Source organism: Salmo trutta, unplaced genomic scaffold, assembly GCF_901001165.1.
Source record: "Salmo trutta unplaced genomic scaffold, fSalTru1.1, whole genome shotgun sequence".
In the NCBI taxonomy this organism is placed as follows: Eukaryota; Metazoa; Chordata; class Actinopteri; order Salmoniformes; family Salmonidae; genus Salmo; species Salmo trutta.
The window spans coordinates 38,088-62,644 of NW_021823019.1; the positions used below are offsets into that span (position 1 = coordinate 38,088).

Consider the following 24,557-nt stretch of genomic DNA (forward strand, 5'->3'; position numbering starts at 1 on the left):
GTTTTGATTGGCTGGTTTTCAGACCTTTAATGATACAAAAAAAATAGATTGTGCACTTAATTGAAAGTATTCTTTTGAACAGGTTTCCATGTTGGGAAAGTTCTAAATCAGTACCAGCTGCCTACAGCACTAGATTGTTCTATGTTCTATATTAGTTAATGTAGTTTATCGCTAGATTGTTCTATGTTCTATATTAGTTAATGTAGTTTATTTCTAGATTGTTCTATATTAGTTAATGTAGTTTATTTCTAGATTGTTCTATATTAGTTAATGTAGTTTATTTCTAGATTGTTCTATATTAGTTAATGTAGTTTATTTCTAGATTGTTCTATGTTCTATATTAGTTAATGTAGTTTATCACTAGATTGTTCTATATTAGTTAATGTAGTTTATGTCTAGATTGTTCCATTTTCTATATGTGTTTATTTAGTTGATCCCTTGCAGAGCGATAAAGCCAGAAAGCTGCATCAACTTAAACATCTGTTGTTTTTAAAATCGATCCCACCTCTGTTTACGCCAAGTACTGCAAAACATACTATTCCTTTACAAGTGACCGATGACAGATGGACTTTTCTGAAGTACAGTCTTAAGTTTTATTACAGGCTGCTTTTATAACAAGATTAAAGACCTTTCCAATACAGGTTTAATATAGGGTGTTAATCAACACCTTTCCAATACAGTTTTATTATCAGCTGTTATTCAACACCTTTCCAATACAGTTTTATTATCAGCTGTTATTCAACACATTTCCAATACAGTTTAATTATAATGTTATTCAACACCTTTCCAATACAGTTTTAATATAGGGTGTTATTATAATATAATTCAACACCTTTCCAATACAGTTTTATTATAATATAATTCAACACCTTTCCAATACAGTTTTATTATAGGGTGTTATTATAATATAATTCAACACCTTTCCAATACAGTTTTATTATCAGCTGTTATTCAACACATTTCCAATACAGTTTAATTATAGTGTTATTCAACACCTTTCCAATACAGTTTTAATATAGGGTGTTATTATAATGTAATTCAACACCTTTCCAATACAGTTTTAATATAGGGTGTAATTCCAATACTGCCATTGGTGTGTCAGTGCAGTCCAGCCTAAGCGTAGCATCAGTAGAGTCCTGCTCTAAGGTTAAACTAAACTATAATACTGATATGCATGAAGCAAAACGCCGATCACACTTAGTATTATTAACCAATGACAGCAAACATGTACCGTAAAGCCACGCCCACCACATTTACATGCCCTTCCTGTGCATGTTAACCTGGTTCAAACTATCGGGCCAAACCCAGCTACGCCATGCTGAGCTGAACTAGGCTGGTATGGTTAAACATCTACCAGCTGAACTAGGCTGGTCTGGTTAAACATCTACCAGCTGAACTAGGCTGGTCTGGTTAAACATCTACCAGCTGAACTAGGCTGGTCTGGTTAAACATCTACCAGCTGAACTAGGCTGGTCTGGTTAAACATCTACCAGCTGAACTAGGCTGGTCTGGTTAAACATCTACCAGCTGAACTAGGCTGGTCTGGTTAAACATCTACCAGCTGAACTAGGCTGGTCTGGTTAAACATCTACCAGCTGAACTAGGCTGGTCTGGTTAAACATCTACCAGCTGAACTAGGCTGGTCTGGTAAACATCTACCAGCTGAACTAGGCTGGTCTGGTAAACATCTACCAGCTGAACTAGGCTGGTCTGGTTAAACATCTACCAGCTGAACTAGGCTGGTCTGGTTAAACATCTACCAGCTGAACTAGGCTGGTCTGGTTAAACATCTACCAGCTGAACTAGGCTGGTCTGGTTAAACATCTACCAGCTGAACTAGGCTGGTCTGGTTAAACATCTACCAGCTGAACTAGGCTGGTCTGGTTAACCAGTATATACATCTACAGCTGAACTAGGCTGGTCTGGTTAAACATCTACCAGCTGAACTAGGCTGGTCTGGTTAAAGATCTACCAGCTGAACTAGGCTGGTCTGGTTAAAGATCTACCAGCTGAACTAGGCTGGTCTGGTTAAACATCTACCAGCTGAACTAGGCTGGTCTGGTTAAACATCTACCAGCTGAACTAGGGTGGTCTGGTTAAACATCTACCAGCTGAACTAGGCTGGTCTGGTTACACATCTACCAGCTGAACTAGGCTGGTCTGGTTACACATCTACCAGCTGAACTAGGCTGGTCTAGTTAAACATCTACCAGCTGAACTAGGCTGGTCTGGTTAAACATCTACCAGCTGAACTAGGCTGGTCTGGTTACACATCTACCAGCTGAACTAGGCTGGTCTAGGCAGGTCTGGTTAAACATCCACCAAAGCTGCTAAACGGATCATATATCAGTCAGCACGGTACAAGTAAGGTCAGCCATATGGTGGGAATCAGGAATTAGTGTCCTGGCTGTGTGTCACCCTCCTGAGTAGGACCCAGTACCTAGCCCTCCATACCAGACCCCATGTTCTACCAGATTAGTCCTCCTAGACCCCATGTTCTACCAGATTAGTCCACCTAAAGACCCCATGTTCTCCCAGATTAGTCCTCCTATAGACCCCATGTTCTACCAGATTAGTCCTCCTATAGTACCATGTTCTACCAGAGTAGTCCTCCTATAGTACCATGTTCTACCAGATTAGTCCTCCTATAGACCCCATGTTCTACCATATTAGTCCTCCTATAGACCTCATGTTCTACCAGATTAGTCCTCCTATAGTACCATGTTCTACCAGATTAGTCCTCCTATAGTATCATGTTCTACCAGATTAGTCCTCCTATAGACCCCATGTTCTACCAGATTAGTCCTCCTATAGTACCATGTTCTACCAGATTAGTCCTCCTAAAGACCCCATGTTCTACCAGATTAGTCCTCCTAAAGACCCCATGTTCTACCAGATTAGTCCTCCTATAGACCTCATGTTCTACCAGATTAGTCCTCCTATTGTACCATGTTCTACCAGATTAGTCCTCCTATAGTACCATGTTCTACCAGATTAGTCCTCCTATAGTACCATGTTTTACCAGATTAGTCCTCCTATAGCACCATGTTCTACCAGATTAGTCCTCCTATAGACACCATGTTCTACCAGATTAGTCCTCCTATAGACCCCATGTTGTACCAGATTAGTCCTCCTATAGACCCCATATTCTACCAGATTAGTCCTCCTATAGACATCCTGTTCTACCAGCTTAGTCCTCCTATTGTACCATGTTCTACCAGGTTAGTCCTCCTATAGACATCATATTCTACCAGATTAGTCCTCCTATAGACCCCATGTTCTACCAGATTAGTCCTCCTATAGACCCCATGTTCTACCAGATTAGTCCTCCTATAGACCCTATGTTCTACCAGATTAGTCCTCCTATAGTACCATGTTCTACCGGATTAGTCCTCCTATTGTACCATGTTCTACCAGATTAGTCCTCCTATAGACATCATGTTCTACCGGATTAGTGCTCCTATAGTACCATGTTCTACCAGATTAGTCCTCCTATAGACCCCATGTTCTACCAGATTAGTCCTCCTATAGACACCATGTTCTTCCGGATTAGTCTTCCTATAGACACCATGTTCTACCAGATTAGTCCTCCTATAGACCCCATGTTCTACCAGATTAGTCCTCTTATTGTACCATGTTCTATAAGACTAGTCCTCCTATAGACCCCATGTTCTACAAGATAAGTCATCCTATAGACCCCATGTTCTACCAGATTAGTCCTCCTAGTTTACCATCTTCTACCAGATTAGTCCTCCTATACTACCATTTTCTACCAGATTAGTCCTCCTATAGACCCCATGTTCTACCAGATTAGTCCTCCTATAGTCCCATGTTCTACCAGATTAGTCTTCCTATTGTACCATATTCTACCAGATTAGTCCTCCAATAGACACCATGTTCTACCAGATTAGTCCTCCTATAGTACCATGGACTACCAGATTAGTCCTCATATAGACCCCATGTTCTACCAGATTAGTCCTGCTATAGTTCATGTTCTACCAGATTAGTCCTCCTATAGTACCATGTTCTACCAGATTAGTCCTCCTAGAGACACCATGTTCTACCAGAGTAGTCCTCCTATAGTACCATGTTCTACCAGAGTAGTCCTCCAATAGACACCATGTTTTACCAGATTAGTCCTCCTATCGACCCCATGTTCTTCCAGATTAGTCCTCCTATAGACCCCATGTTCTACCAGATTAGTCCTTCTATAGACCCCATGTTCTACCAGATTAGTCCTCCTATAGTACCATGTTCTACCAGATTAGTCCTCCTATTGTACCATGTTCTACCAGATTAGTCCTCCTATAGACCCCATGTTCTACCATATTAATCCTCCTACAGTACCATGTTCCACCAGATTAGTCCTCCTACAGTACCATGTACTACCAGATTAGTCCTCCTATCGTACCATGTTCTACCATATTAGTCCTCCAATAGACCCCATGTTCTACCAGATTAGTCCTCCTATAGTACCATGTTCTACTATATTAGTCTTCCTATTGTACCATGTTCTTCCAGATTAGTCCTCCAATAGTACCATGTTCGACAAGATTAGTCCTCCTATAGACACCATGTTCTTCCAGATTAGTCCTCCTAAAGACACCATGTTCTTCCAGATTAGTCCTACTATAGTACGATGTTCTACCAGAGTAGACCTCCTATAGTACCATGTTCTACCAGATTAGTCCTCCTATAGACACCATGTTCTTCAAGATTAGTCCTCCTATAGTACCATGTTCTTCCAGATTAGTCCTCCTATAGTACCATGTTCTACCAGATTAGTCCTCCTATAGACACCATGCTCTTCCAGATTAGTCCTCCTATAGTGCCATGTTCTACCAGAGTAGTCCTCCAATAGACATCCTGTTCTACCAGATTAGTCCTCCTATAGTACCATGTTCTACTATATTAGTCTTCCTATTGTACCATGTTCTACCAGATTAGTCCTCCTATAGACATCCTGTTCTACCAGATTAGTCCTCCTATAGTACCATGTTCTACTATATTAGTCTTCCTATTGTACCATGTTCTACCAGATTTGTCCTCCTATAGTACCATGTTCTACCAGGTTGGTCCTCCTATAGTACCATGTTCTACCAGATTAGTCCTCCTATAAACCCCATGTTCTACCAGATTAGTCCTCCTATAGACCCCATGTTCTACCAGATTAGTCCTCCTATAGACCCCATGTTCTACCAGATTATTCCTCCTATAGTACCATGTTCTACCAGATTAGTCCTCCTATAGACCCCATATTCTACCAGATTAGTCTTCCTATTGTACCATGTTCTACCAGATTAGTCCTCCTATAGTACCATGTTCTACCAGATTAGTCCTCCTATAGTACCATGTTCTACCAGATTAGTCATCCTATAGTACCATGTTCTACCAGATTAGTCCTCCTATAGTACCATGTTCTACCAGATTAGTCATCCTATAGTACCATGTTCTACCAGATTAGTCCTCCTATAGTACCATGTTCTACCAGATTAGTCCTCCTATAGTACCATGTTCTACCAGATTAGTCCTCCTATAGTACCATGTTCTACCAGATTAGTCATCCTATAGTACCATGTTCTACCAGATTAGTCCTCCTGTAGACCCCATGTTCTACCAAATTAGTCCTCCTATAGTACCATGTTCTACCAGATTAGTCATCCTATATTACCATGTTCTACCAGATTAGTCCTTCTAGATATTGGATGAAGTAAAACCATATCTGGTGTGTATGGTGCTGTGGGGAAACAGTAAATCGTAGGATTATATCTAGTGTGTATGGTGCTGTTTGGAAACAGTGAGTCGTAGGATTATATCTAGTGTGGATGGTGCTGTGTGGAAACAGTTTGTCGTAGGATTATATCTAGTGTGTAGGGTGCTGTGTGGAAACAGTGAGTCGTAGGATTATATCTAGTGTGTAGGGTGCTGTGTGGAAACAGATGGGTTTAGGATTATATCTAGTGTGGATGGTGCTGTGTGGAAACAGTAGGTCGTAGGATTATATCTAGTGTGTATGGTGCTGTGTGGAAACAGTGAGTCGTAGGATTATATCTAGTGTGTATGGTGCTGTGGGGAAACAGATGGGTTTAGGATTATATCTAGTGTGTATGGTGCTGTGTGGAAACAGTGAGTCGTAGGATTATATCTAGTGTGTAGGGTGCAGTGTGGAAACAGTGAGTCGTAGGATTATATCTAGTGTGTAGGGTGCTCTGTGGAAATGTCATATTCGTCGTAAGGATGGGACCAAAACGTAGCGGGAATGTGAATACTAATCTTTATTTCGAAGAAAACAAAAACAACGACGAAAATCAGCCCTGTAAGGCACACAGCTATACACGGAACAACTACCCACCCAAAAACCCATGGAAAAACACCCCTACTAAATAGGACCTTCAATTAGAGACAACGAGGAACAGCTGCCTCCAATTGAAGGGCAACCCAATAAACTAAACATAGAAATAGAAAACTAGAACGAACATAGAAATATACTAACATAGAACGTTAACCAACAAACCCCGAAACACATAAAACAAACACCCCCCTGCCACGTCCTGACCAAACTACAATAACAAACATCCCCCTTTACTGGTCAGGGCGTGACAGGAAACAGTAAGTCGTTGGAGCCTTTTTTGTTGAAGTAAGAATCCAGAATGCCAGATTTATCTAAATTGTCCTGCCAGATTATGAATTTATTTAAACGTAAACATCAGGGTACTCAGGCAGACGGGTAAATTCTTCCTCTTCTATTTGATAAGGGTATTAGAGTACAGTTGGCCAAAGCTCGAGACAAATCTGTACTTTTTTGACTTATAAAGCACCCAATACCAATCAAGGGACCAAATGTAGTGCGTTTTTTTTTTTTTTTTAGAGCCTGTTTCATATCTTTGATAAGAGTGTTTGTTTATACGCACAAAAGTGGGTGACGATGACTATGTAATGGTCCCAAATTGCACCCTATTCCCTATGTTAGTGCACTACTTTTAGTGCACTATATATATAGAGAATAGGGTGCCATTTGGGATTACAACCCTATGCTAGAAGACACTCCCAATATACTCTATAGTCCAATATGTGAAGGAACAAAAGCACCGTTTCTGAAGGTAGACTTGACATCTTCAGATACCTTCCAAAACAAACTACATGGAAACATATAAACTGGTAATGTATGTCAGTGTATATATACTGGTAATGTATATCAGTGTATATATACTGGTATTGTATGTCAGTGTATATAAACTGGTATTGTATGTCAGTGTATATAAACTGGTATTGTATGTCAGTGTATATATACTGGTATTGTATGTCAGTGTATATATACTGGTATTGTATGTCAGTGTATATATACTGGTATTGTATATCAATATACTGGTATTGTATATCAGTGTATATATACTGGTATTGTATATCAGTGTATTTATACTGGTATTGTATGTCAGTGTATATATACTGGTATTGTATATCAGTGTATATATACTGGTATTGTATATCAGTATATATATACTGATATTGTATGTCAGTGTATATAAACTGGTATTGTATGTCAGTGTATATATACTGGTATTGCATATCAGTGTATATAAACTGGTATTGTATGTCAGTGTATATATACTGGTATTGTATGTCAGTGTATATATACTGGTATTGTATGTCAGTGTATATATACTGGTATTGTATATCAGTGTATATATACTGGTATTGTATGTCAGTGTATATATACTGGTATTGCATATCAGTGTATATATACTGGTATTGTATATCAGTATATATATACTGGTATTGTATGTCAGTGTATATATACTGGTATTGTATGTCAGTGTATATATACTGGTATTGCATATCAGTGTATATATACTGGTATTGTATATCAGTGTATATATACTGGTATTGCATATCAGTGTATATATACTGGTATTGCATATCAGTGTATATATACTGGTATTGTATATCAGTGTATATATACTGTGTTGGTCATCATGATAATTGACATGCGGTATTGGGGGAAGGTTTGTCCGGAAGCTTTTGATTTGTTAACCGTTTATACCACAACGTTTTTTCCTGCCAATGGGATGAGTTGATGTGAGAGTCTGTCGGAAAGGTAATATATTGATTTCTGTTGTTTCTTATTAAAGCCCTTAATAACCCAATGTTTAATGATATAAATCACCTACAAGGTGTACAATTGGTCCTACTGACGTTTGTATTTTCTTATCAAGGTTGTGAGAAAAATAAAAAATATATGTATTCATTTTTTCTGTCTCTACACATCTATAACATGTTCTTAGCTCTGGTCCACGGTGTTACCACACGTTCCTCCATGAAGACATATTTAACACCCTGGACCAGAGCTATGTATTGGATAGCTCTGGTCCACGGTGTTACCACACGTTCCTCCATGAAGACATATTTAATGCCATGGACCAGAGCTATGTATTGGGTAGCTCTGGTCCACGGTGTTACCACACGTTCCTCCATGAAGACACATTTAATTTCCTGGGACCAGAGCTATGTATTGGATAGCTCTGGTCCACGGTGTTACCACACATTCTTCCATGAAGACATATTTAATGCCCTGGACCAGAGCTATGTATTGGATCGCTCTGGTCCACGGTGTTACCACAGATTCCTCCATGAAGACATATTTAATGCCCTGGACCAGAGCTATGTATTGGATAGCTCTGGTCCACGGTGTTACCACATATTCCTCCACGAAGACATATTTAATGCCCTGGACCAGAGCTATGGTGAATGGGCCCAGGTCAACAGTAGTGCACTATGTAGGGAATAGGATGCCGTTTGAGATACATTCCTATGTCTTTAACCTAAAAGCAATGATTTATACAGTACAAAGTGTTAATATGATTATCTGCTATGAGTGTACAAGTCATTTAAATTATTAAGATGTTATTGCATTTTTTTTTTTAATATTCAGTGTATTATTAAAGATTCTGTTCTATAAGAAACAATTCATTACGAAGCTTCCTTCATATTGGTTATGTCTCGAATGGCACCCTATTCCCTATATAGTGCACTACTTTGGACCAGGACCTGCATAGGGAATAGGGTGCCAGGGCCCATAGGGTTCTGGTAGAAAGTAGTGCACTATATAGGGAATAGGGTACCAGGGCCCATAGGGTTCTGGTCTAAAGTAGTGCACTATATAGGGAATAGGGTGCCAGGGCCCATAGGGTTCTGGTAGAAAGTAGTGCACTATATAGGGAATAGGGTGCCAGGGCCCATAGGGTTCTGGTAGAAAGTAGTGCACTATATAGGGAACAGGGTGCCAGGGCCCTGTAATACGCTGTTTCAGCACATAGAAAACTGACTAACCCTCAGTCACATCATAATGGACTACGCTGTTTCAGTACATAGAAAACAGACTAACCTCAGTCACAACATAATGGACTACGCTGTTTCAGTACATAGAAAACAGACTAACCCTCAGTCACATCATAATGGACTACGCTGTTTCAGTACATAGAAAACAGACTAACCCTCAGTCACATCATAATGGACTACGCTGTTTCAGTACATAGAAAACTGAGAGTTACAGTGAGACTAAATATGCAGTTTATCTTTCTGATTCAGATTTAATTCGTATGAATGCGGTCCAATCCCCCTCGTTTTGTTCACTTTTGGAATCTCATCATATTGAAAAGATTTCAATACATTTCTAAAAGTCTGATTTCTGATCTCTGCTTATTGATTCAATAAGTGTGTGTGTGTGTGTGTGTGTGTGTGTGTGTGTGTGTGTGTGTGTGTGTGTGTGTGTGTGTGTGAGATAGAGAGTTAGAGATAGAGATCCTGATTGAGTTTATGATACTGGACATGTCTATGCTGTAATATCCCAGACATTTCTACTGCTGTAAAGACACAATAATTACCTTTCATTTCCTTTAGGATAATGTTGTCAAACCACAATCATTACCTTTCATCTCCTTTAGGATAATGCTGTAAAGAGTGACTTGCCATGGACACCAGCCTGGTCAGAGTGACTGCCATGGACACCAGCCTGGTCAGAGTGACTGCCATGGACACCAGCCTGGTCAGAGTGACTGCCATGGACACCAGCCTGGTCAGAGTGACTGCCATGGACACCAGCCTGGTCAGAGTGACTGCTATGGACACCAGCCTGGTCAGAGTGACTGCTATGGACACCAGCCTGGTCAGAGTGACTGCCATGGACACCAGCCTGGTCAGAGTGACTAGCACGGTGGCACGGTGGGACCAAAACACCCTGTGGTCCTCAGACTGGTTGCGTGCGATTCATTCAACGCCAAAGTGTCCCTTTGGACAGCAACACAAACACAATAAAGCTGACGTTCTGCAGAAACACACACAGAGGAACATAAATCAGCCAAGCAGCAGACACGAACTCTCCGACGCAAATTATCGACGCGTCAGCGTCGCACCACTTTCTACATATCACTACGCTGCGCTTTCTAAGTCTCTCAAATATCATATTACTGTAACTATGAGGGATCGTGTTAAAAGTGCATTCTGGTAGATTTCCAAACTGCAAACACGTATGATGTATCAAAGAGCCACAAGCTCTTCCATCCTCTCCCCCCCCCCCCCCCCAAAAAGCTGGCAACACGACCAGCGAGACAATCAGTACAGCTTCTCCTAATGGAACGTGGTCTGAGGCAGCTCTCAGTACAGCTTCTCCTAATGGAACGTGGTCTGAGGCAGCTCTCAGTACAGCTTCTCCTAATGGAACGTGGTCTGAGGCAGCTCTCAGTACAGCTTCTCCTAATGGAACGTGGTCTGAGGCAGCTCTCAGTACAGCTTCTCCTAATGGAACGTGGTCTGAGGCAGCTCTCAGTACAGCTTCTCCTAATGGAACGTGGTCTGAGGCAGCTCTCTAAAATAGCCAGGTATCTGAAACTAGCTGGCTAGCTGTGACACAGTTGGAACAGAGTGGAACATAGAGTCCCTGCTGTAATACCACGAACTGAAGACTACTACAGTAGCTTACTGGGGGAGGGGGGTTAAGATCTGAACTGGGACCTGCGTCACAGCAGGACTGAATGGTACAGTAGCTCACTGGGGGAGGGGGTTAAGATCTGAACTGGGACCTGTCTCTATGGAGGGTTAAGATCTGAACTGGGACCTGTCTCTATGGAGGGTTAAGATCTGAACTGGGACCTGTCTCTATGGAGGGTTAAGATCTGAACTGGGACCTGTCTCTATGGAGGGTTAAGATCTGAACTGGGACCTGTCTCTATGGAGGGTTAAGATCTGAACTGGGACCTGCGTCACAGCAGGACTGAATGGTACAGTAGCTCACTGGGGGGGTTAAGATCTGAACTGTGACCTGCGTCACAGCAGGACTGAATGGTACAGTAGCTCACTGGGGGGGTTAAGATCTGAACTGGGACCTGTCTCTATATGGGGGTGTTAAGATCTCATGGGTGGTCAGGATTTATACCACTAGGGTGGTCAGGGTTTCTACCACTAGGGTAGTCAGGGTTTCTACCACTAGGGTGGTCAGGGTTTATACCACTTGGGTGGTCAGGGTTTATACCACTAGGGTGGTCAGGGTTTATACCACTAGGGTGGTCAGTGTTTATACCACTAGGGTGGTCAGGGTTTATACCACTAGGGTGGTCAGGGTTTATACCACTAGGGTGGTCAGGGTTTATACCACTAGGGTAGTCAGGGTTTATACCACTAGGGTGGTCAGGGTTTATACCACTAGGGTGGTAGACCTCCACAAGTCTGGTTCATCCTTGGGAGCAATTTCCAAACGCCTGAAGGTACCACGTTCATCAATACAAACAATAGTACGCAAGTATAAACACCATGGGACCACGCAGCCGTCATACCGCTCAGGAAGGAGACGCGTTCTGTCTCCTAGAGATGAACGTACTTTGGTGCGAAAAGTGCAAATCAATCCCAGAACAACAGCAAAGGACCTTGTGAAGATTTGATCATATTACTCCAGTGCTAGCCTCCCTACACTGGCTTCCTGTTAAGGCAAGGGCTGATTTCAAGGCTTTACTGCTAACCTACAATTCATTACATGGGTTTGCTCCTGCCTATCTCTCCGATTTGGTCCTGCCGTACATACCTGCACGTACGCTACAGTCAAAAGATGCAGGCCTCCTAATTGTCCCTAGAATTTCTAAACAAACAGCTGGAGGTAGGGCTTTCTCCTATAGAGCTCCATTTTTATGGAATGGTCTGCCTACCCATGAGAGACTCGGTCTCAACCTTTAAGACTTTATTGAAGACTCATCTCTTCAGCAGGTCCTATGTTTGAGTGTAGTCTGGCCCAGTAGTGTGAAGGTGAATGGAAAGGCACTGGAGCAACGAACCGCCCTTGCTGTCTCTGCCTGGCCGTTTCCCCTCTCTCCACTGGGATTCTCCGCCTCTAACCCTATTACAGGGGCTGAGTCACTGGCTTACTGGTGCTCTTCCATGCCGTCCCTAGAAGGGGTGCTTCACTTGAGTGGGTTGAGTCACTGACGTGGTCTTCCTGTCCGGGTTGGCGCCCCCCCTTGGGTTGTGCCGTGGCGGAGATCTTTGTGGGCTATACTCGGCCTTGTCTCAGGATGGTAAGTTGGTGGTTGAAGATATCCCTCTAGTGGTGTGGGGGCTGTGCTTTGGCAAAGTGGGTGGGGTTATATCCTGCCTGTTTGGCCCTGTCCGGGGGTATCATTGGATGGGGCCCACAGTGTATCCTGACCCCTCCTGTCTCAGCCTCCAGTATTTATGCTGGAGTAGTTTATGTGTCGGGGGGCTAGGGTCAGTCTGTTACATCTGGAGTATTTCTCTTGTCTTATCCGGTGTCCTGTGTGAATTTAAGTATTCTCTCTCTCTCTCTCTCTCTCTCTCTCTCTCTCTCTCTCAGAGGACCTGAGCCCTAGGACCATGCCTCAGGACTACCTGGCATGATGACCCCTTGTTGTCCCCAGTCCACCTGGCCGTGCTGCTGCTCCAGTTTCAACTGTTCTGCCTGCGGCTATGGAACCCTGACCTGTTCACTGTGATTACTATTATTTGACCCTGCTGGTCATTTATGAACATTTGGACATCTTGGCCATGTTCTGTTATAATCTCCACCCGGCACACCCAGAAGAGGACTGGCCACCCCTCATAGCCTGGTTCCTCTCTAGATTTCTTCCTAGGTTTTGGCCTTTCTAGGGAGTTTTTCCTAGCCACTGTGCTTCTACACCTGCATTGCTTGCTGTTTGGGGTTTTAGGCTGGGTTTCTGTACAGCACTTTGAGATATCAGCTGATGTAAGAAGGGCTTTATAAATACATTTGATTTGATTTGAAGATGCAGGAGGAAACGGGTACAAAAGTATCTATATCCACAGTAAAACAAGTCCTATATCGACAGGCTACCCGAATGTTTGACCCAAGTTAAACAATTTAAAGGCAATGCTACCAAATACTTATTCACTGTATGTAAACTTCTGACCCACTGGGAATGTGATGAAAGAAATTAAAGCTGAAATAAATCATTCTCTCTACTATTATTCTGACATTTCACATTCTTAAAATAAAGTGGTGATCCTAACTGACCTAAGACAGGGAATTTTTACTAGGATTAAATGGTCAGGAATTGTGAAAAACTGAGTTTAAATGTATTTAGCTAAGGTGTATGTAAACTTCCGACTTCAACTGTATGTAACAATGGAACACTAATCACTTTAATAATGTTTACATACTGTTTTACTAATTGCATATGTATATACTCTATTCTACTGTATTCTAGTCAATGCCACTCTGACATTGCTAGTCCTAGTATTTAAATATTTCTTAATTCCATTCTTTTGCTTTTAGATGTGTGTGTATTGTTGTGAATTGTTAGATACTACTGCACTGTTGGAGCTAGGAACACAAGCATTTCGCTACACCCGCAATAACATCTGCTAAATATGTGATTGTGACCAATAATATTTGATTTGATTTCAACTTAAGGCTAGGGGGCAGTATTCGGAAGTTCGGATGAATGTCGTGCCCAAAGTAAACTGCCTGTTACTCAGGCCCAGAAGCTAGGATATGTATATAGCATTGGATAGAAAACACTCTGAAGTTTCTAAAACTGTTAAATTAATGTCTGTGAGTAAAACAGAACTGATATGGCAGGCGACAACCTGAGGAGAATCCATCCGGAAATGTTTTTTTTGAGGTCACCACCCATTGACATGCTTGTCTATGGGATATTCAAAGGAAATCCTCCCAGATTGCAGTTCCTATGGCTTCCACTAGATGTCAACAGTCTTTAGAAAAGGATTCAGGCTTGTCTTTTGAAAAATGACTTTGTAGTTGTAGTTTTTCAAGGTGGCTCTCATTTTGGACTGTAGTCTTGTGGTGCGCATGGATGAGGGCACGTACTTTGTTATTTATCTCCGGTATTGAACATACTACATTCCGTCTTAAATTTTTGCATTCATTTACATATTAGGGTACCTGTGGATTGACCAGAAACATTCTTTGACTTGTTTGGATGAAGTTAATTGGTAACTTTTGGGATTCCTTTGTATGCATGTTGAACGAGTGGAAAGGATGTATTACTGAATCAAACGCGCCAACTAAACTGACTTTTTTGGGATATAAAGAAGGACTTTATTGACCATTTGTTATGTAGCTGGGACCCTTGGGATTGAAAACAGAGGAAGATCTTCAAAGGTAAGTGATTTATTTTATCATTATTTCTGACTTTTGTGACACCTCTGCTGGTTTGGAAAGTGTTTTTAATGCTTTTGTATGCGGGGCACTGTCCTCAGATAATCGCATGGTATGCTTTCGCCGTAAAGCCATTTTGAAATCTGATGAAGCGGCTGGATTAACAAGAAGTTAAGCTTTTAAATGACGTATGATACTTGTATTTTCATGAATGTTTAATATTACGATTTTTGTATTTTGAATTTCGCGCTCTGCAATTTCACTGGATGTTGTCGAGATGGGGTGCTAGCGTCACACATAGCCCAAAGAGGTGTGTTGGGGCTAGGGGGCAGTATTGAGAATTTTGAAAAAAATATGTGCCCATTTTTAACTGCCTCCTACACCAACTCAGAAGCTAGGATATGCATATTATTAACAGATTTGGATAGAAAACACTCTGAATTTTCTAAAACTGTTTGAATGGTGTCTGTAAGTATAACAAAACTCATATGGCAGGCAAAAACCTGAGAAAAATACAAGCAGGAAATGAGAATTTTGTGGCTGTACTATTTTCGAGTCATTGCTAATAGATCACACAGTAACAAAGGATTCATTTTGCACTTCTTACGGCTTCCACTAGATGTCAACGATCTTTATAAAGTTGTTTGAAGCGTCTATGATGAACAGAGAACGAATGACAAGGAAGGGAAGTTGACGTCCCTGGGATGTCGTCACTTCATTAATGCGCGCACACGCGCGTTCATGTGAGGCAAGACATTTTTCAAAACGTTTTTCAAGACACAGGAGAGGTCGGGTTGAAATATGACTTATGTTTCACGTTAAAAATGGCCCTAAAGATTGATGCTAAACAACGTTTGACATGTTTGAACGAACGTAAATAGATTTTTTTTTTTACTTTTCGTCGTGACTTCCACCCCTGCCCTACATACATGAAGGGACGTCGCGTGCGCCATCCGTATGGTTAGTGAGAAAGTCCATGTTGCAAATGTACCCTCCCTTACTAGACGTCCGACCACGTCCGATAAATCCGCGGACGGCGTCGGGCCGCTCGCGGGGGCCGGATCTTCCAGGAAGTCATCGAACGGAGTCTCTCGGACCTTCGGTTTCCGTTTAATTAAATTTTCAAATTTTGGTCATTTCCTTGCAGTCCCGGATTATTCCACGAGAGGGCGTACGGAATCATATTGCAAATGTAACATATATCACCAATCGCGACACGGCTTTTTCTCCTAAACGGAAGATAATTCGAAGACGAAACTCGGTCTGCGTGGGTTTGGCATAATGGGCAGTTGGCCCCGAACAGGATGGAGTCGAGGCCTCAACGCTTTTCGAGTTAAGGCTATTTTTCTGGGATTGAAAGTCAAACAGGAAAATAGAGTGCTGATTTGACCGCTTCACATCAAACTACATGAGCCTACGGTGTCAGGAGAAAAGGAACCATGCATTTACCAATGTTCATTTCAGAGAAATTGTACAATGACACATTGGTGATATTCAACAACAAGAGGTTTTTTTTCAAAAAAGTTACATATCCAGTTGCAGCGTGTTCAGATGAGTCCGTTAAGGCAGGTTTCGGAGCTCTGCGAGATTTCTGTGATTTTCTGTGATTTTCTGAAACAACACACACTTGTTCAACCCTCTGTAAATAAGTCAGTTCTTAACAGAAACACTTAAAACTCAATATTCTATAAGAGCCTAACGTTCAGATTCCTGTGTCAACCAGAAATGCCTTATAATGGTGTCATAGGGGCTGTTTTGAAGGGTTAAAAAGGTCAGATCTTTCCACAACTTCATATGTGTGACTAGGCAACCCTCATGAACTGTAAATCAGTCATTTATCCCATCAGATGTCAAAGAAAAGCTCTCTCAAACACACACACAGAGAGGACGGAGTGACACAGTGCGGTGCTTAAAGACACAAAGAGCCTGCAATGGCATTACCATTATCTCTAGGCTGAGACGAGTTCAATGAGACGCCCCGCTTGACCGTAGCTTGCTCGGTATGAGCGCAGCGACCGTGAGAAAACTAGGCCCAAAATGAGGCCTGCACCAATATGTCAAGTGCTTATGGGTGACAGTGAGAGAACCATTAGGGTTAGAAGCACAATTCAACCTCAGGAGCGTTCCGGAGGTCCTCCTGATCTGTGCAAGCCTAACCTTGACCCTGTGGCATTAACCCTTCACAGTGAAAAGAAGGTGTTTAGATCAAACTGTGTGCAATGACTTCTCTCCCCATAGGAATACATTGACAATTCTCCTAAATTCAACCTGAAGTCTATGTGGGTTATGAATGCCTTATGAACCTGTCTTCTATAACAATCCATCAGGCTACTGTGAGGTCTACCTGTGTCGATTCTAAGGTTCCTGGAGCAACCGGAAAATGTTAAAATCACCCTAGAGCTATTGTCACATAAGCAACGTGCATATAGTGAAAATCACGCAACTCAACCATCTGTCATTCAGTCAATTCTTAAGGTAGAGACTTCATATTCAGGATTCTGTTTATGTCTACCCCAAAGACAACGTGTGTGAAGTAAGAGCTTCCTGTGACAACCGGAAGTTGTTAAAAACAGCCAAGAGCTATTGTCATATGGTCAACCTGCATATAGTGAAAATCACGCAACTCAACCATCTGTTATTCAGTCAATTCTTAAGGTAGAGACTTCATATTCAGGATTCTGTTTATGTCTAACCCAAAGACAACGTGTGTTGAGTAAGAGCTTCCTGTGACAACCGGAAGTGGTTAAAAACAGCCAAGAGCTATTGTCATATAACCTGCACATAGTGAAAATCAAACAACTCAACCCTATGTCATCGAGCCAATTCTTTAGGTAGAGACTTCATATTGAGGATTCTGTATATGCCTACCCCAAAGACAACGTGTGTCTATTCTTTTTGCAAAAAAAACAAAAACACACACACACAATTTGGCCATAGGGACATAGTGTGGGGCTTAGAGTCTTATACCGCCTTCAATAGTTACTTTCGTTCAAACGATTCAAGAACCGTCAGACCTAGAGCTCCGAAATTTTAGAAACCTGTTCTAGAGCTCAAGTCGATAGTGCACAGTGATTTATGGGGCTCTAGAAGGTTCTCTGACCGAGAAACCGCCTCGTACATTTGCAATATTTTCAATTCATTTTGAATACCACGTACATGGCGTCATGTAGAAATGTCCCAGAGTCACAAGACTAGGTGCATTGAAACCGCCTCGGCCCATAGAGACGGACCCCAATGTCTCTGTCCGATAGCTCATTCAGGGACCCCGTAGTAACGCCCTGAAAAAGTGGATTTTCAGCACCAATTAAGGCCATTGCTCGAGCACCGAATGACCTATCGAGCCAAAACTTGGGATTCGGGGTCGCCTCACATAGGCCTACACATAATGTCAGAGCTGGACCCGCAGCTATAACGTAACTATGTGTTTTAGGTTTTTTTATGGTTAAAATTGAAAGCACTGTGAATTATGGGCCTTCTCTGACATATGTGATAGTTGGCTTCTATACGAGTTGGAAAAAGTGGATTTGGTGTCAGATGCTATCAGTTTGGTGTCAGAATGACAACTAATTGACTGATGGACGCTGACTGCTGGGTGACGAGCAATGGAGATTAACCACAGTCACTGCCCGGCCATCCCGAGTTCATCGGGCCAGTCAATTATGCATTTCTGCAGGATTTTTGAGCATGCCTAAATTTGTAATGCTAAATGCCCATTAAATCATATTGCAAACGTATCGCGCTATATAGCAAACGTAACGTGCGTTTGCAATATGATTCAACAGCAGAAAATATCACCAAAGTTGACATGATGAAATCAACACAATGAGCGACAGAGAGGAACCACAGTCACTGCCCGGCCATCCCGAGTTCATCGGGCCAGTCAATTATGCATTTCTGCAGTGGTTTTGAGCATGCCAAAGTTGTGATGCTAAATGCCCATTGAATCATATTGCAAATGCGCATCCGTGTATTTGTAATATGATTCAACAGCAAAAAATGTCACCAAAGTTGACATGATGAAATCAACACAATGAGCGACAGAGAGGAACCACAGTCACTGCCCGGCCATCCCGAGTTCATCAGACCAGTCAATTATGCATTTCTGCAGTATTTTTGAGCATGCCTAAATTTGTGATGCTAAATGCCCATTAAATCATATTGCAAACGTAACGCGCTATATTGCAAACGTAACGTGCGTTTGCAATATGACTCAACAGCAAAAAATATCACCAATGTTGACATGATGAAATCAACACAATGAGCGATAGAGAGGAACCACAGTCACTGCCCGGCCATCCCCAGTTCATCGGGACAGTCAATTTTGCATATCTTTAGTGTTTTTGAGCATGCCAAATTCGTGATGTTGAGGCCCGTTGAATCATATTGCAAATGCGCATCCGTGCACATGGTGACCCGAAATGGGTTACCAGGAGTAATTTTTTAGAAGGGTTTTAAATGCCTTTAGGGTGGTGCAAGGGGTGCACGGTTGGGTAGGGAGCACCTTCCATCAGTGCCCATCCAGTATAAGGCGCCCCTAGTCATTTTGGACATTTTTCAAAAAATCGCTAAAAATCGACAGTCCCACTTCTCTCATGTCACCATCAAGCCATGGAGAGGAACCACAGTCACTGCCCGGCCATCACCAGTTCATCGGGACAGTTAATTTTGCATTTCTGCAGTGTTTTTGAGCATGCCAAATTCGTGATGTTGAGGCCCATTGAATCATATTGCAAATGCGCATCAGTGCACATGGTGACCCGAAATGGGTTACCAGGAGTAATTTTTTAGAAGGGTTTTAAATGCCTTTAGGGTGGTGCAAGGGGTCTACGGTTGGGTAGGGAGCACCTTCCATCAGTGCCCATCCAGTATGGGGCGCACCTAGTCATTTTGGACATTTTTCAAAAAATCTAAAAAAAAACTCACCATCAAGCCATGGAGAGGAACCACAGTCACTGCACAGCCATCCCCAGTTCATCGGGACAGTCAATTATGCATTTCTGCAGTGGTTTTGAGCATGCCAAAGTTGTGATGCTAAATGCCCATTGAATCATATTGCAAACGTAACACGCAATATTGCAAATGTAACGCGCATTTGCAACATGATTCAACAGCAAAAAATATCACCAAAGTTGACATGATGAAATCAACACAACGAGCGATCGAGAGGAACCACAGTCACTGCACGGCCATCCCCAGTTCATCGGGACAGTCAATTATGCATTTCTGCAGTGGTTTTGAGCATGCCACATTTGTGATGCTAAATGCCCATTGAATCATATTGCAAACGTAACATGGAATATTGCAAATGTAACGCGCATTTGCAACATGATTCAACAGCAAAAAACATCACCAAAGTTGACATGATGAAATCAACACAACGAGCGATGGAGAGGAACCACAGTCACTGCACGGCCATCCCCAGTTCATCGGGACAGTCAATTATGCATTTCTGCAGTGGTTTTGAGCATGCCAAAGTTGTGATGCTAAATGCCAATTGAATCATATTGCAAATGCGCATCCGTGTATTTGCAATATGATTCAACAGCAAAAAATATCAGCAAAGGTGACATGATGAAATCAACACAACGAGCGATGGAGAGGAACCAGGAGCGTTCCTGAGGTCCTCCCGATCTGTGCAAGCCAACCTTGACCCTGTGGCATTAACCCTTCACAGTGAAAAGAAGGTGTTTAGATCAAACTGTGTGCAATGACTTCTCTCCCCATAGGAACACATAGACTATTCTACAAAATTCAACCAGAAGCCTATGTGGGTTATGAATGCCTTATGAACCTGTCTTCTACAACAATCCATCAGGCTACTGTGAGGTCTACCTGTGTCGATTCTAAGGTTCCTGTGACAACTGGAAGTGGTTAAAAACACCCAAGAGCTATCGTCATATAACCTGCACATAGTGAAAATCACGCAACTCAACCATCTGTTACTCAGTCAATTCTTAAGGTAGAGACTTCATATTCAGGATTCTGTTTATGTCTACCCCAAAGACAACGTGTGTGAAGTAAGAGCTTCCTGTGACAACCGGAAGTTGTTAAAAACAGCCAAGAGCTATTGTCATATGGTCAACCTGCATATAGTGAAAATCACGCAACTCAACCATCTGTCATTCAGTCAATTCTTAAGGTAGAGACTTCATATTCAGGATTCTGTTTATGTCTAACCCAAAGACAACGTGTGTTGAGTAAGAGCTTCCTGTGACAACCGGAAGTTGTTAAAAACAGCCAAGAGCTATTGTCATATGGTCAACCTGCATATAGTGAAAATCACGCAACTCAACCATCTGTTACTCAGTCAATTCTTAAGGTAGAGACTTCTTATTCAGGATTCCGTTTATGTCTACCCCAAAGACAACGTGTGTGAAGCAAGAGCTTCCTGTGACAACCGGAAGTGGTTAAAATCACCCAAGTGCTATTGTCATATTACGTGCGCATAGTGAAAATCACGCAACTCAACCATCTGTTACTCAGTCAATTCTTAAGGTAGAGACTTCTTATTCAGGATTCCGTTTATGTCTACCCCAAAGACAACGTGTGTGAAGCAAGAGCTTCCTGTGACAACCGGAAGTGGTTAAAATCACCCAAGTGCTATTGTCATATTACGTGCGCATAGTGAAAATCATGCAACTCAACCATCTGTTTCTCAGTCAATTCTTAAGGTAGAGACTTCTTATTCAGGATTCTGTTTATGTCTACCCCAAAGACAACGTGTGTTGAGTAAGAACTTCCTGTGACAACGGGAAGTGGTTAAAACAGCCTAGAGCTATTGTCATATTAAGTGCGCATAGTGAAAATCACGCAACTGAACCATCTCTTACTCAGTCAATTCTTAAGGTAGAGACTTCTTATTCAGGATTCTGTTTATGTCTACCCCAAAGACAACGTGTGTGAAGCAACAGCTTCCTGTGACAACCGGAAGTGGTTAAAAACACCCAAGAGCTATTGTCATATTGCCACCTGCAGATAGTGAAAATCACGCAACTCAACCATCTGTTACTCAGTCAATTCTTAAGGTAGAGACTTCTTATTCAGGATTCTGTTTATGTCTACCCCAAAGACAACGTGTGTTGAGTAAGAACTTCCTGTGACAAAGGGAAGTGGTTAAAACAGCCTAGAGCTATTGTCATATGGACAACCTGCATATAGTGAAAATCACACAACTCAACCATCTGTTACTCAGTCAATTCTTAAGGTAGAGACTTCTTATTCAGGATTCTGTTTATGTCTACCCCAAAGACAACGTGTGTGAAGCAAGAGCTTCCTGTGACAACCGGAAGTGGTTAAAATCACCCACGAGCTATTGTCATATTACGTGCGCATAGTGAAAATCACGCAACTCAACCATCTGTTACTCAGTCAATTCTTAAGGTAGAGACTTCTTATTCAGGATTCTGTTTATGTATACCCCAAAGACAATGTGTGTGAAGCAAGAGCTTCCTGTGACAACCGGAAGTGTTTGAAATCACCCAAGAGCTATTGTCATATTACGTGCGCATAGTGAAAATCACGCAACTCAACCATCTGTTTCTCAGTCAATTCTTAAGGTAGAGACTTCTTATTCAGGATTCTGTTTATGTCTACCCCAAAGACAACGTGTGTGAAGCAAGAGCTTCCTGTGACAACCGGAAGTGGTTAAAAACACCCAAGAGCTATTGTCATATTGCCACCTGCAGATAGTGAAAATCACGCAACTCAACCATCTGTTATTCAGTCAATTCTTAAGGTAGAGACTTCTTATTCAGGATTCTGTTTATGTCTACCCCAAAGACAACGTGTGTTGAGTAAGAACTTCCTGTGACAAAGGGAAGTGGTTAAAACAGCCTAGAGCTATTGTCATATGGTCAACCTGCATATAGTGAAAATCACGCAACTCAACCATCTGTTACTCAGTCAATTCTTAAGGTAGAGACTTCTTATTCAGGATTCTGTTTATGTCTACCCCAAAGACAACGTGTGTGAAGCAAGAACTTCCTGTGACAACCGGAAGTGGGTAAAATCACCCAAGAGCTATTGTCATATTAAGTGCGCATAGTGAAAATCACGCAACTCAACCATCTGTTTCTCAGTCAATTCTTAAGGTAGAGACTTCTTATTCAGGATTCTGTTTATGTCTACCCCAAAGACAACATGTGTGAAGCAACAGCTTCCTGTGACAACCGGAAGTGGTTAAAAACACCCAAGAGCTATTGTCATATTGCCACCTGCAGATAGTGAAAATCACGCAACTCAACCATCTGTTACTCAGTCAATTTTTAAGGTAGAGACTTCTTATTCAGGATTATGTTTATGTCTACCCCAAAGACAACGTGTGTGAAGCAAGAACTTCCTGTGACAACCGGAAGTGGGTAAAATCACCCAAGAGCTATTGTCATATTAAGTGCGCATAGTGAAAATCACACAACTCAACCATCTGTTTCTCAGTCAATTCTTAAGGTAGAGACTTCTTATTCAGGATTCTGTTTATGTCTACCCCAAAGACAACGTGTGTTGAGTAAGAACTTCCTGTGACAACCGGAAGTGGTTAAAAACACCCAAGAGCTATTGTCATATTGCCACCTGCAGATAGTGAAAATCACGCAACTCAACCATCTGTTACTCAGTCAATTTTTAAGGTAGAGACTTCTTATTCAGGATTCTGTTTATGTCTACCCCAAAGACAACGTGTGTGAAGCAAGAGCTTCCTGTGACAACCGGAAGTGGTTAAAAACACCCAAGAGCTATTGTCATATTACGTGCGCATAGTGAAAATCATGCAACTCAACCATCTGTTTCTCAGTCAATTCTTAAGGTAGAGACTTCTTATTCAGGATTCCGTTTATGTCTACCCCAAAGACAACGTGTGTTGAGCAAGAGCTTCCTGTGACAACGGGAAGTGGTTAAAATCACCCAAGAGCTATTGTCATATTACGTGCACATAGTGAAATTCACGCAACTCAACCATCTGTTTCTCAGTCAATTCTTAAGGTAGAGACTTCTTATTCAGGATTCTGTTTATGTCTACCCCAAAGACAACGTGTGTGAAGCAAGAGCTTCCTGTGACAACCGGAAGTGGTTAAAAACACCCAAGAGCTATTGTCATATTGCCACCTGCAGATAGTGAAAATCACGCAACTCAACCATCTGTTACTCAGTCAATTCTTAAGGTAGAGACTTCTTATTCAGGATTCTGTATATGCCTACCCCAAAGACAACGTGTGTCTATTCTTTTTGCAAAAAAAACAAAAACACACACACACAATTTGGCCATAGGTACATAGTGTGGGGCTTAGAGGCTTATACCGCCTTCAATAGTTACTTTCGTTCAAACGATTCAAGAACCGTCAGACCTAGAGCTCCGAAATTTTAGAAACCTGTTCTAGAGCTCAGGTCGATAGTCCACGGTGATTTATGGGGCTCTAGAAGGTTCTCTGACCGAGAAACCGCCTCGTACATTTGCAATATTTTCAATTCATTTTGAATATCACGGACATGGCGACATGTAGAAATGTCCCAGAGTCGCAAGACTAGGTGCATTGAAACCGCCTCGGCACATAGAGACGGACCCCAATGTCTCTGTCCGATAGCTCATTCAGGGACCCCGTAGTAACGCCCTGAAAAAGTGGATTTTCAGCACCAATTAGGCCATTGCTCGGGCACCGAATGACCTATCGAGCCGAAACTTGGGATTCGGGGTCGCCTCACATAGGCCTACACATAATGTCAGAGCTGGACCCGCAGCTATAACGTAACTATGTGTTTTAGGTTTTTTTATGGTTAAAATTGAAAGCACTGTGAATTATGGGCCTTCTCTGACATATGTGATAGTTGGCTTCTATACGAGTTGGAAAAAGTGGATTTGGTGTCAGATGCTATCAGTTTGGTGTCAAAATGACATCTAATTGACTGATGGACGCTGACTGCTGGGTGA

General features: G+C 42.0%; 1 long non-coding RNA gene across 1 annotated transcript; it reads left to right on the forward strand.

The window, feature by feature from the left end:
* Window positions 1-5,600: 5,600 nt before the first annotated feature.
* Window positions 5,601-6,285, forward strand: LOC115188247 (uncharacterized). The gene is made up of 2 exons (XR_003876367.1): window positions 5,601-5,801; window positions 5,990-6,285. It is a non-coding gene; the product is annotated as an uncharacterized LOC115188247 (long non-coding RNA).
* Window positions 6,286-24,557: the final 18,272 nt, after the last annotated feature.